General features: G+C 44.8%; 1 protein-coding gene across 1 annotated transcript in view; it reads left to right on the forward strand.

Moving 5' to 3' along the window:
• The first annotated feature begins 9,328 nt into the window (after positions 1 to 9,328).
• GRB10 (growth factor receptor bound protein 10) overlaps positions 9,329 to 14,753 on the forward strand; it is a 206,293-nt gene continuing 200,868 nt past the window's right edge. The window contains exon 1 of the mRNA XM_074945240.1: positions 9,329 to 9,741. The gene's annotated coding sequence lies outside the window, so the exon portion shown is untranslated. The remainder of the gene's footprint in view (positions 9,742 to 14,753) is intronic.

A 14,753-nucleotide genomic window follows, 5' to 3' on the forward strand; every position in this document is an offset into this window, starting at 1 on the left:
ATATCTTCTGCTAGGGTTTATAAGGCTATCTCTGGTTACAGAGTGTCCCCAGCTACTATAATCTGTGCAGCCTTTTAAGGAAATGTAAAAAGAGAGTTGCAAATTAACTAGCCACAGAAAGTAAATCTTTATAGTCTACAGTGAAACATCTATGATATAACCTCAGCAGTGAATATATTCTATTTTAAATATATTTGTTATGTGACAGTAAGTAACAAATACCTACTTTTAAAAAATCCTTTCACATACTCATCTGATCTTAAAAAAAGTAACCCATTGGTGCAACTTGGCAGAAGCTGAAATATCTAAACTTTACTATTTAATGTAGTTGATAAAATATTCTGCAGGATATGGTAAAATGTATAGAGCTAGTTGAATGATGAAAAAGAATTAGTGAAAAGTTTTGGAAACAGTCACTTTTGTTATGTGACTTTTAAAATGGAAGCAGAATTTATCTGTTCAAAAATGTGAAATTTTAAAATATTTTCACAATTAACCAGTTTTTCCTTTTCCTCTTACCCCACCTCATTTCACCCCTAAATGGATAGAATAAATTGTTATTTTTTCTTCATCTTTTTCATTTTTGCTTTTGCTCACTTGAGTTTACAGTAAAGTGGAGAAAGTTTCTACAAGTTGTAGAGTGAGCAGAAAGAACAAGTCAAAAAACAAAATAACACAAAATAAAACCACCTGGGACTGTCTTTGTCCTATTGCATTTAGTGGCAAAATAGAAAACATGTAAAGAAGGGAAGGAAAGAAGGGGAAAAAGGAGAAAGGAGGCGGGGGACACAAAAAAAGGCCAAATATTTTTCATTTTCAATATTGTAAAAAAAATTAATAGCAAAAACACTCTAGGAAAGGCCATTTTTTATTATTAAAAAAATTCTAAATGCTTCAACCAATTCTAGTAAAAGAATGTTTTGTTCCAGATATTACATTAATATTCATGGAAATTATAATCTGTTAGAGGTTCTCTAAGTGGGGGGGCCTGGAATGTATTCTGGGGATGTGTGAGAGGCTTTAGGGGGAAAAAAATGTACTGCGCACATTTTACCTGCAGCAATGGATAACTAGCAATGCTCATTCCGCCAGATATATCAGGTCCTTAGATGGTGCTGTGCATTTGACTCTAGATGGCGCTGTGCATTTTGACAGATGTCTGTTAAGCTTGCATAGCATTATACAAAGTCGTTGCGATGTGTACGTTAATCTGTTTGCTACGATGTGTTGCGCACATTTAATTGTAAGCATCAACCACAACTGCCGTTTTGCTATTGTTCTTATTACAATGGATCATTGGCTCTGTTTGAATCAATGCCTTACTGTTTTTAATATTTAGTGAGAGTTACATGTTGATGTTTTTTAATTGATACATGTACTTGTGGGGGGGGGGCAGGCGCGGGGGGAATAAACTACTATAGACACAAAGAAGGAGGCACGATCAAATAAGTTTGAGAACCACTGTGTTAGACTTCTTGTCCATCCGAAGTTTCTTTGTGCCAAGCAAAGCCCATTTTAAAGGTTCCTCGGCAATTTTTCTGCAGTACGTTCATCAGCTAATATGACTAAGTTGATGCTTTTCAATGGCTGAAATCTTTAATTACAGCATTTCTGATAAAGTTGATACTCAGCATCCTCTTTCATATAACTTTCTCAAGAATGTGCCATTTGGGACTGAATTGTCTGACTTGATTTCAACCTCTCCTGCACAGAAGGTACACTGGTATAACTCCATTGCCTTCAGTGGAGTTACTCCTGTGTAAGTGAGAAGAGAATTGGTCCTCTCATGCTTGGTCTCAGAATAAAGAGGAATTTTTCTGGAAATTTTAAGGAAAACATCTTCATCTGGTTTTGAGTGAAATGAGCGATGAACGTTTTTTTTTCATTTGTCTCTGCTTTGAAAGTCGTATTGAATTTTTTGTACACAGCTCAAAAATGGCTGAATTCTGAAAGTTAAAATGTGTCACAGGGTAAGATCTGAATGAGGAACAGTCACTTTATGTTGCAAAACATCTGTGCAGAGCAAACTGAGAGTCCAGTGGCATTACGCAGGGGGAGAATTTGACACCATGTGTTCATCTATTTAAGTATCAAGGCTTTATTTCCGTGCTAAGCAAGTGCAGAACATCTGTATTTCACTTGTATTTTTAGGACCTGGTCCTGCAGTGCTTACTCAGCAAACCTCCCATTGAATCAAAGCTTTTCTAGAATAAGAACTGCGGAATGGGACCTGCAATATTTAAGCTTATGCTACCATGTCATAATAATTTCAACAGTTGACAAAGTAAATGGAGTCTTTTCACTGGGCTCCTAGGTACTACGATAATATCAATCATAAGGCAATCTAGCGCCCCAGGAACACTGCAAGACAGGGTCCACACTATAGCTCTGAACCTTACTCTCTATGGCAGTGGAAGGCCCCTCCGGCCCCAGAAAGACAGGATAGCTCCTACCCAGGTATGACAACAGGGGACATTCTCCCCACAGGAGCAGCTAGGGCGGCATCCAGGGCTCCCTGAGTACTAACACCAACAAGCAAGGTGTATCTGTTTAGATGGGTGGATTGGGCCTGCTGTACTTAAGTGTCCTCTGGTGGGGTGGTGTTGGTGGGGCTCCAACAGCAGTGAGTCTTGAGATTAACTCCCCATGTATGGGGCAATTCACATTTCTCAGAGCTATTGTTGCATGAGTCCCTCCCTCCCCCCACCCTGAAATCTGTTTTTTGTGTGCTTTTACCCTATACTACACAGATTTCATGGGGGAGACCAGCGTTTCTCAAATTGGGGGTCCTGACCCAAAAGGGAGTTGCAGCGGGGTTACAAGCTTATTTTAGGGGGGGTCATGGTATTGCCACCCTTACTTCTGTGCTGCCTTCAGAGCTGGGAGGCCAGAAAGTTGCGGCTGCTAGCCAGGCACCCAGCTCTGAAGGCAGCACCCTGCCAGCAGCAGCGCAGAGGTAAGGGTGGCAATACCATACCATGCAATCCTTATTTCTGCTCGGCTGCCTTCAGAGGTGAGCAGCTGGAGAGTGGCGACTGCTAACTGAGGGCCCAGCTCTGCAGGCAGCAGCGCAGAAGTAAGGGTGGCAATACCAGACCATGCCCTCCTTACTTCTGTGCTGCTGCTGGCAGCAGCTCTGTCTTCAGAGCTGGGATCCCGGCCAGCAGCTGCCGCTCTCCAGCTGCCCAGCTCTGAAGGCAGCATTGCTACCAGCAACAGGGCAGAAGTAAGGGTAGCAGTACCACAACCCCTCCTACAATAACCTTGCGACACCCCACCCCCCACTCCTTTTTGGGTCAGGACCCCTACAACTAGAACACCATGAAATTTCAGATTTAAATGGCTGAAATAATGAAATTTACTATTTTAAAAATCCTCTGACTGTGAAATTGACCAAAACGAACTGTGAATTTGGTAGGGCCTGATCTTAACAGACATCTGTCAAAATGCACAGCACCATCTAGAGTCAAATGCACAGCACCATCTAAGGACCTGATATATCTGGCGGATTAGACTGGGGCCCTAGGCATGGGCCTATAGTGCCTGTGCCCTAATCTAACCATGCTTCTGACAGCAAGGGAATTTTAAGTACATGGAAGCCTGATTCTGATCTCATTTTACTAGGGTAAATCAGAACGAACTCCACTGAAGTCAATGAAGTTATACCAGAATTAAGTGTGGGCTCTTATCTACCACTTCTATTACCTATTATGAAGAAGAGAAGATAGTGATATTCTTAGGCCAAACTCATCTCTGGTGTAATACCATTGACCAATTCATTTGCATAGAAAAGTTTTGGGAACTGGAGTCTCTGTGATTTACACCGACTTCTGTGACTGTCTTTGAGTGGAAATAATGCTGATACACAGACAAAATGGCATTGTCACCACGGATTCTTGCATGTTTTCCCTGCAGTAGAGTACAACTTATTTTCCAGGGAAATATTGGGTTATCTTGAACTAGATGCTTCTGAAGGTGACAAGAACCCTACAGTTGGTGTATGTTATCTTGAAGGCTGTTTAACATTATTTCCATGATATAGCATACTGTAATTTTTTCAGAGATTTGTTAGTTCAGGGAAAAGAAGCTAACTATCTCATAAATCTGCTCTTCCCTGCAGTTACAAGGATCTAGTTCTACAGCTATAGTTAACCATTTAAATTGTTTTATGACAGTATAGTTTAGTTTCAAACAATACAGCTGTAGTCCAGGAAACAAAACATGTCTTGCCTACTATTTATACTTGCCAGAATGTACAGGAAATATTCCTCACACACTAGTGTTTTTGGTTTTTTGTTTTACTGCGATGATGAGACAAATATTATATAAATGAACACTGCAACAATCTTCTAGTAAAATGTTTTTTATTTATATATATAAGGAAATTTATGTTGACACCCACTTAATAACCATTCAACTGGACACTCTTTTTCTTTGTCATAAGGACTTGTAGAGGAATCTATCAACAAGTTTGGCTCCAGTACAAGTAATTTTATTGTCTGTAAAATGTAACATAATGACACACGGTATATACATTTTAATCCTTTAAAAATCATGTGTAATGGCAAATAGACATGTTCTCACACTTGTAAAATATTAAAGTTAATTCATGATAAACTGATGGATCAGCAGTGTTATATAGTGAGAGCACACTAATTGGAAGAAAGCCAGTCAAGCTCCAGAAATAGTGGTTCAAGAAAGACCCCCAACATACCTTTTGTATTGTATGTAACATTTGTGTATTTTTAACACTGTTATTTATTTTTAGTAGTCAATCTGAAATGTTTGGTGATACTCTGGCTGAAGAGGTAGAATAATTTGAAAACCAGGAATTCATGAGATATAATTCTGACTTGCTTTGTTACCTTGGACAAATCACTTAACCCCTTTGTGTTTCAGATTCCCCCTCTTTAGGTAGGGTGAAACATAACATTTGTAATGCACGCCGATCTCTTAATGTGAAAAATGTTATAGAATTGCAAAGTATAACTATGTCATCACCACACTAAAGAAGCACATGTTGAATATGATTAACAAATAGGCACAATAGGGTTGGGCCTAGCTCCAGGATCATGGGATGTCACGGTAACATCATCACACACTTTCCAGGCAGGAGGAGAAAATTTCCTTCATGGACAGCATGCTCCAAGTGAACGAGGAACTGCATCAGCTGCCTGTGTACTCACAGCCAGTGAAGAAGGGGAGAGACTTTCCATTCATCCCCCTCACCACACTAGTGGATTGGGATCTCAGGCACAAAGCCAGATGTGCATGGGGTAGGGGCTATGGGAAGGCCTGGCCTGTCAACCTCACCAAAGTGGTTAGTTCAGTCACCAGTATCTTCTCTCTTGTGGCAACTGAGGGTGTGTGTGTGTGTGCGGGGGTTGTCTCACACTTCCACTTTCCCGGAGGCCAGGGAGAATATTACTGCTGTTCTCCTTAGGCTGACCCAAGAGACATCTTCCTCTTCAGCAGCTTTTCAGAGCCTCCTTTTCCTCCACAACAGAGTGTCTTGTGATGGGGGAGCTCAGCTCCACACACCCTCACTAGAACAAATGATGTTGTATGAGGGCCCAGAGCCTCCACCCCTGAAACAAAGGGCCAGAACAAGAAGCTCTGTTGTCACTCTTTCCTGCTGCTTCTGTGGAGGCCTCCCTTGCTTCCTCCATTACTATGGCTGATGCAGTTCTTTGAGTCCTACTTTCTATCTGAAGCAGAGGGCCCTTGGAGAGAGGCCCCAGTAGCCCTGGCAAAGGAGGCCTTGTGGTGGGGGGAGAGGTCCTTGCTTACACCATCCTGTCCAGCAGGCAGATCTGCCCCCTACTTCCTAGCATTGGTGGCAGAAGTGGCTTCCCACACCTAGCCCTCTGCTGGGGTTAGAGACACTGAGTGTGTATATGATGGGTGAATAGTGAGCATATGGCTGGGTCCCATGTGCATCTGTGGGACGCTATTTGATATGTGTGAGAGACTGGAGGGATGATATGAGGGAGCGACTGAGGGATGGAGAGATGAAAGAACACGAGGAAGGACGCAACACCTGTACAGAAAGAGGAAGGTGAAATGAAGGGACAGCTGTGAAAAGACACCAACACATACTGTACAGGGGACTAAAGGAATGGAAAACGGAGAAAGAAGGAAGAACAAAAGCAATGTAGAAATAGTAAGTTACTTTTTAAAAGGTGTTTAATAGAAAGTTGAATGACAATGCTATAATTAATCCATGTCAGTAGCGGTTTCTAATAATAATGAGGAGCACTGGGAATTTCCCTGCTTCCAGTGGCATTCATCCTCTTCTATAGATAAAGCTGATGTTTTCTACAAGTGGGTGTTTCTAGGCATGGTTTATAGAATGCGCTCTGCCCCTCCCACCTTTAGAATGCACTAGATTGCACCAAATGGTGCACGCACACACTCTCTCTCTCTCTCTCTTTAAAAGTTTCCTCAGGGGGGATACCCCTGGATTCCTTGGAAGAGCCTTTTCTCAGTTCCACAAATTACTTGTCAACATGTGAGCCACTTAAAAATATTCTTTGGATTGTGTGGAGCTGCCAGTGCAGCCCTGGTAATAGGCTGAAATTGAAATGCACAAGGACCCCTGCTGCTGAAAAGTTCAAAGTATTACAAGTGTGTGAGAGCCCTGGGGAGTGCTTGAGAATCCAAGAGAGTGGAGGGGCTGCCCAGTTTATAAAGGATCCCCTGCAGTCTCTGTTACCATGAATTGTTCCAAGGACACACAGCATGCTGTATGTCTCACAGAACAGATAGACAGGCACATTCTCTGAGGCATAAATGGTGGTCATGATGAAACAAATGAGAATACCGTTGAAAACAGGATGGGCAGACAAGGTTGGGGGAAAAAAGGGTCATGTAGTTAGTTACTTGTTATGCATACATGGTGTTTGGAAATATGTCCTACAATATGTACAGGGTGTGTTTACATGTGTATTTCTAACACACTAGAATCTCTTTCCAGATCTCCTCTGTCCCCTATCACTGTCCAACCCTCCTTACTCACCCAACATTCTGCTCCTTTAAAGACCTACTGTCCCCTGTAACCATCCATCCAAGCCACACCCCAACCCCAGGCATGCCACCACACAAACATTTCACTTTTCCTCTGTCTGCTGCTCTCCCCCGCACCCAGCACCTCAAAAAACCTCTCTGCTGATTAGGCAGCTTGTAATGTCCCTCTGGTGGAGCCAGCCCGCAGGAAGTGGGACTTCTGCCCCTTGTAGTGCTTACGCCTGCTGTCCTGCTCGCACTTTGAGTGGGTTGTTACAGGTGGCCAAGTCCAACTGGTAAAATATCAAGATCCAACCATGGCTGTGAGTTCTTGCAGGGCCCCTCCAACAACTTGGTAGTGTCCAGGCCCCAAGACCTCAGGAATGTAAGAATTACCATACTGCATCAGACCAATAGTCCCTCTGGTGCAGTATCCTGACTCTGATAGTGGCCAGAACTAGATGCTTCTGAAGGTGACAAGAACCCTACAGTTGGTGTATATTGCACAATCAGCCCCTACATAGGCTTCACTCTGATCTCTAACCGTTACAAATTGCAGTCTTTAACTCCGCCCATTTCTACTAGAGTTTGGCTTGGGTTGTAGCTTTGCAATGATAGGGCTAATTTGAGCCCTGTCTGGGTGGAACCCTCTCTGATTGGCTTCTTGTCCCACTTCCTGGGAAGAGCAACCACTCAGAGCAGCTGCAAGAAGCAGGTGGAGCACTTCGTCCCCCCTCACTCAGGAGGTGACCCCCTTTCTCACAGGTGGGAGGGAGAGGGAACAGAAAGAACCCAGCCACATCTGGTAGCTCCACCTCTGCCTCCCCTCCTATGGGCTGGCTCTTCTCTTCCTCACTCCCTCCGACACCTGGCTTGTAAAGAGCTCCTGAAGCTGTCCCCACAACCCTGGAAAGAGGAGAAGGGGACCTGGCTTCAGCCCTCTGCTTTAGTCCTGGGAGAAGTGAATGAAGAGTTGCAAGAAATATAGAAGGAGCAGAGGTGAGGCAGGTGCAAGTGGGGGACAAAGCTCATGTGGGGGCAAAATTGGTAGGCATTAGGGAGCAGAATTAATTGCTGGGCAGGTGATGGGCAGATGTGGGGTGAAAGCTTCTGCAGTGGGGGCGAAAATCACCTTAATAAATTTTTAAGCACTGGCAAAACGAATTGTAACATCCACGAAAGGTAGGAAATGGGAGTTCAAAAATCAAGTTAGACCAAAACCATAATATAATCTTAAAAAAGAAAACATGACATTTTTAGGGTCTGAAACACAAGATTTAATATCCCTTTTAAATATTTTATTGTCATGAATTAGGATAATTCTGCATAGATGCTAAGAAGTTTGGCCTGGTCGGTTTAATCCCAGCCGGTGCAGCCACTCGGGCTGCTACTGGTGCGTTTTTTGGCTTTTTTGTTTGCACAGCAGCACTTCAACCTCCTTTTTCATGAATAAAGACCCTCTGTTTCTTTCAGAGCACAAATCTAACTATTTTGTTTTTGCATCCATTCTACCCGGTCTAAATGTGAAACAGCATTACCATCCATTGGGCAAGCCTCATCCCAGTGAGTGTGAATATTTCTGTCAGCACAACATACACGAGGGAGCTGGGTGTGTGTAAGCAGTGAATGGTGAGTGTGTAAGGTGCGTGTGGGTGTAAGCGGTGAGAGCGAGCACAAGTGTAAGTCACTGGGTCACTAGGAGTGTAGGTGAGCACAGTGCATGCGTGTGCAAAGTCAGTGTAAGGAGGATGACTGCCAGCAACGCATAGCTGTGGGTCTGCCAGAGCCAAGTGAGAGTGTATGCATGTGCGCTGGGTGGGTGAGCGTGAGCCTGAACCCCGGGTCTGGTGGAATGCAATCCAGCCTGGGCTGGGTGCGTGTCTGTGTGTGGACGGCGCTGGGGGGGCGGGGAGGTGCAGGGGGCAGCTCAGCGTGTACGCACACGTGCCTGTTCCGTACCAGAGCGGCGCGAGTGTGAGCGGGCCCGGTGCGCTGCAAGCAGGGGCGCAAGCGGCGGGGCTCGGGCGCGTTTGTGTCAGCACAGCCGGGAAGCAGCAGCCGCGCCAGCCGCCGGGCTCGAGGCGGGTGGGCGCAGGGAGCGGAGAGGCTGGACAGCAAACCCCGCACCGGGCTGGGGGAGCTCCAGCGGCACCGCACTGGAGCAGCGCGCGGCCCTTCCCCGGCCCGCTCCCGGCGGGGCGGGGAGGCGGCTGGGCTGGGGCGTGGAATGGCTCGGGCTGCGGCTGCGTGGAGGCGGCGCCGGGGTGGGAGGTGGGTTTAAAGCCTATTAAAGGGGGAGGGGAGGGGAAGGGGGCGGGGAGATGAGGCATCCTAAGCTGGAGAGTCAGCTGAGTACGAAGCAAGAGCTCGGCGGCAGGGGGACGTAGCCCCGTGTTAACACCGGGAACCTGGAGGAGGGCGCAGGCTCCGCAGCAGCGGTTCAGGCGCCGCGGCGGCGTGGGCAGAAGTTTTCTGGGCAGAGTCCCCCCTGCACCGTATATTTTTTTTTGGCGTGTGCGCTGGGAGTCTAACTTTCCCCCTCTCCCGCTCCACGCTACGAAGCTGCCCCGTCTCCCTATAGCATCCCCCGCTGCCTGCTCTGCTCCCGGCCCCACCGCAGCAAAACTTGATCGGAGCGTGCGAGACAGAAGGAGCCGGACGCACGGAGGCTCTCACGAGGGGGAGGGGGCAGCGGGAGGGCGGCCACGAGGGCGAAAGAGGAACCGCAGGCAGCAGGTAAGAGAATCGGGCGGGCGGGGGGTCTGATGCTCACCCCAGCCACTTTGGGGTGGGCATGCAACATCCTGCATGCGCCTCTTGCGAGGGGGAAAGCAGAGGAATCTCGGGGGTCCTGCAGGAGCAAACTGTTGAGAGAGGTCCGGGACCGCAAATGCCAAATGCATTGGCTGAGGCGCTCTCACTCCGCTCCGGGGTGAGGGAGGACGCCGGCGGCAGTGGGGCTAAATTGCAAGGGGACAGCGCGCGTGTGCGTGTATATATATATATAGAGAGAGAGAGAGCGGCTAGGGAGCTTGTGTGCTGGGTCCTTAGTAGCCGAGATTTAGAGCTGGGGAGGAGTGCGCTGAATTCTCTTTCTCTGGCTTCGGATTTAGTTGGTCACTTTCAAAACTTCCCAATTAAACTGGGCTGGAAAACTGGAACCACTTTCCTCCACCCCCCTCCCCCCCCACCCCAGAGTGACAAGACTTCAGGCGAGTTTAATGCTGCGAATCAGTTGTTAGTAGTTTGCTGTGTTCTCTTTTCTCTCCTCGTTTGGACCTTTATTAGCCCCTTGGGGGAGTCATTGAGCCTGTGCGTGTATTTGAACCATTTCGTTGTCAGATGTGAGATCCTCTCAAGCCCTAAAGAAAAGTGCGTTGGGGGGGGAGGCTGGGACTGCAGCGATCAGAGGGGATCTTGAGCCACAGACTAAGGTCCGCAAACAGAGCAGGAGGACTTGTGGCACCTTAGAGACTAACCAATTTATTTAAGCAAAAGTGAGCTGTTGCTCAGGAAAGCTTATGCTCAGATAAATTGGTTAGTCTCTAAGGTAGCCACAAGTCCTCCTGTTCTTTTTGCAGATACAGACTTACACGGCTGCTACTCTGAGGACTAAGATCCATGTTCTTAATCCATCTGTGAATGTGGTTCTTTTCCCAGCCTGATCTTCCACTTGCACCAGATCTCGGGGGTGCTGTACTTACTGGCTTGTACTTTCTAAGTGTTTATCTGGAATTGCAGCTGTTTTACAGGGTCTTAGGAAAGCTAAACTGTTTCTTTTCCTATGCTTTTCCTAGAGGTATTAAAAGTTTAGGTCTGAAATCCTATTCCTTGCATTTTTTCTCTTTTGGCAAGAAGAGTGAGGCAAAGGACAGCTCACAAAAGTCCCACTCCTGGATGCTGCCACCTTCCTTCTCTTCTGTTTTGTAAATCTGTGATGGTAGCTGACAAAACAAGTATTTGGGAGTAAGGGGAATATTTGAACATTGTTGCGGGACAGCATTTTGTTGGCTTCTGGGTAATATTGGGTAGCTTCTTGTAACCTGTTATATGTAAAATAAGACTTGGGTTGGAGAGAGAGGTTTTTATCTTCTTCCCTCTTGCCCTCCCCCACCTCCGACTCATGATTGGAGGTAGGGCAGCAGAAAGCTGTTCTACATGGACTCCCTTTCTATACGTCGTTTGCCATTTTTCAAACTGGGACCTGAACTATATCATCTTATAAAAGAAAGTCTGCAGTTAATTGGTTTGGCAGATGCACTGTTGCAAAATCTCTTTTGCTGCGGATTTAAACTGCCAGCCCCCATCCTACTTCCCCCCCCCCCTTAAAATCCACATAACATCTTATTTTAGAAGTAGTATGGAAAGTGCTGATTCAGCAGTTGAGAGCACCACTCTATCTGCAGTGGTGTTTTGTGTAAAATGTTTTGATTTGTTGAACTGGGAACATATGTTGCTGGTATGTCAAAGGAATACTGATCAAGGTTCACAGAGCAATTCTGTACTTGTTCATGATTTTACTCATGTAAAGTGAGAAACAACAATTGGCACCATGAAGAGGGTGGGAGTGGAATGTTGGATTTCTAAAATTGAACTTAATAGTCAAGTGAAATTGTATCGCTTCACAGAGGTGCTTGGATGATCTTTTGAACAAAGCTTTTGTAGGAGATGGGATCAGTAAGCAGTTATAAGATTTCAGTTTGACTTATTGTTAAATTCATGGGCTAGTTGCACTTACAGCACTCAAAGGTACAGAGGAGGGCAACAAGGCTAATCCCAGGATTAAAAGGAGTGAGTTATGAGGACAGGTTTTTTTTTTTTTAAATAAAAAGTATGGAGATTAGACAACCTGAGTGGAAGAAGAAAGTGTGCCTGCAACATTAAATGGTGTAAATAATAGCCCTGACTGCTGCTTCAGTTCAGTTCATTTAGATAGGGGGAAGAGGAGTAAAGGGATATCCAGAATGCTCAGAACATGCACATAATTTCCTTAGCAAGGTCTGAATGGAAGAGATGTGGCTGTTCAAGAAGCATATTCCTCTTTCTCTTGCCTTTGGTCTCCAGATGTACAGTTGTAGTCTAATGAATAAACTTTGATATCAAAACTTGCTTGGCTCAGTCTAGTTTTTAAATATGCTGCACAACACACAGAGCAAACAGACTAAAAAGTAATGTTTGGTAACATCTGTTCTGAATGATAGTGTATGGAAGCAAACCCCTACGCATGCCTGAAGTTTATTGTTTCTTCCCTCCTCCCCACCCGCTAATATTGTACTTCATTTGCACTCTTTGTTCTTAAAGTAGATCTTGTTTGCTCTGGCTGGATGTTCTAGTGAGTTTCCTTGGTTTTTTGTCAGTCAAAATATCCTCTCCCCTACTGTTGTGCATGTTTGCTTCCAACCTCTAACCCAGGCGTGACTTGCTTTCAGTAGTGTTTTTGTATTTATTTTGAAAGCATTACCTAAATGTAAAATGGATATCTGTATTTCAGTTCTGTTCCTAGAACACAGCTGGTAAAGTCATATGTAAAGCACATTTGCAACCCTGTGTCACACATACTTAAATGACTTTGAATCTAACAAGAATCGCTATAGGTCTTCCTGTGAGCTGTGGGCCAGATCCTGAATTGCAGTCCACTGGCGAGTAAAGGCTAAAAGTAGCTGAATCTCCCTAGCTGAAGGTTTCTTCCAAGATGGGGAGTCGCCAGCTGGCATAGAGATGGTATAGCTAGGCCATGTGCCATCTCTTCCAGCAGCCCTTGCAACACTGGTTGGGAGGGGGAGGATGTTATTTGACAATCCCCAGCTAGCCGATGTCCATGTTAGCAGCTGGTATACTGCAGAGCCTCTCTAGGCTGGGAGCCACAACCAGCTTCACTGAGGTTTTCCCCTTAGACACCACAAATCTAGATATGTATATATTGAGGTGGTTGTGCCTAACTGTGAATGCAAAGCAAAGCTCCCTTGTATGACTGACAAGGGAATGTAACACCGGAGGGCTTTAAGGGGTTGTACTAACTTGCACTTGTAGGACTCTGGATGTACTCAATCATTTGACTTGTCTAGGTAAAGCTATCACTGGATATAAGAACTGCTGTAAACTTGATTCCTTCACTTTAAAATGTTTACCTGAAATTAGACTGAGTAAACATTTTAAAGACCGTGTGGTAATGTTGTATAACTTAATGGGTTGTGGTAGTGTTGCTGTATTAACTTCTTGGCATTTCCATTTTATCCCTCTGTTAATTTATTACAAGGATGCATGAACTGGTTTTCAATGTAAAAAAATAAAGATTTTTCTCCCATAAGAATTTCTTTCCCATCAGCACCCAACCTAGGAAAAGCAGAGAAACTATATTCTTTTGAAATTTGAACTGTCTGACCCTATGAAATTTCTAATGGGGAAATGCAATATGACCCTTCCAGTCATATCTTATTATTGCAGTAGCTTGCTTCAGACTTACTCTTTAGGTATCTTAAAATGCAGGATGAGATGTCCCCTCTTGACTGTTGGGGACAAGTCTGAGCAGATACAGCTCTTCAAAGGACCAGCTGGCACCTCCTTTCTGTTTGAAGAGAACTTTTTTTGTGGTGATGTCGGAGGCTCATTTATATTGCTTATGCTTGCCTATTCAGCATGCTAGGGTTAACTGTGGGCCAGGAGACACAGTTGCTCTACTCAGTTTGCAGCTTTACCTGAGAAACCCAATGTGGTGTTTGTCTTTGCATTGTGTATCCATTTATGTCTCAGAAGCCTATGGCCCTAACTTTTCAAGCAGGGTACTGATACAATGGCTCTCTCAGTTACAGTAAATTTTAATGTTTCAGCTTTGTTCAGAGACCAGAGTCAGTAAACATGAACTAGTTCCAAAAAGGCAACTCCACACAAGTAGGTCATGATGAACGAGGTAATTGTAAACATATGTTTACTTAAACTACTGGTAAACTGGCATCTGATTCTTCCCAACCTAAATCAATGCCAGTTTCTACTAGTTCTCAGCAGGAAAAAATAGGAAATCAAACTTTTCTGGCAGGCTGTATTGAGCATGCTGTGGAGGAAATGCTCAGCCGTCCAGTGAGAGCAAAAGGAGCCTGAGATCCAAAGCTCTGACAGGCTTGGATGAAACTGTCTTACAAAGCAACAGTTGCGGTTGTCATACTTCAGCTGATTTGCTGAATAGACTGACCAAAGTACTCCTGTCCTGTAGGAGTAGGGGACACAGATGCCAAAAGACTAACGTAAAGATGGGTAGTGTTGAGGGCATGTTATGAATATGAGCTTGTGGTTGCTGAGGGCTGTAACTGAGTCAGGAGTGAATGATGCTGCAGTCTTCTGCAATATCACTTTCCATTACATCACCATGATGAGAAAATGCAGTGCTGTTTGGTAATGTAATAGGGTCTCTGTTGCCCATAATCTAGGGACTCTATTTTTTTGTCATCTTAGTTGCAGCCTTAGCAGTTTTAAGAATGGGACTCATAATTTTCTTCGTTGTTTCACAACACACACAAATTAGTGGCGCTTTCAAAAAAAAAAAATCCACCCATTAAATAGCTTCTAGATAATTTTTAAGTGCTGATTGCTATCACTATACAAAAACCTGAAACTCTTGCCCTGAACCTTGCTGTGTTTGTGAGAGAGAATATCTCCTCTCCTGGAGCAATTAAGATGACATTTTGCCTAATTTCAAAACTTAAATGTGTTTTTCATTGGGAAGTAGCAATTGGACTGAATCACATGGAGTATCC

This window comes from Natator depressus, chromosome 2 (genome assembly GCF_965152275.1).
Source record: "Natator depressus isolate rNatDep1 chromosome 2, rNatDep2.hap1, whole genome shotgun sequence".
NCBI classification, from domain to species: Eukaryota; Metazoa; Chordata; order Testudines; family Cheloniidae; genus Natator; species Natator depressus.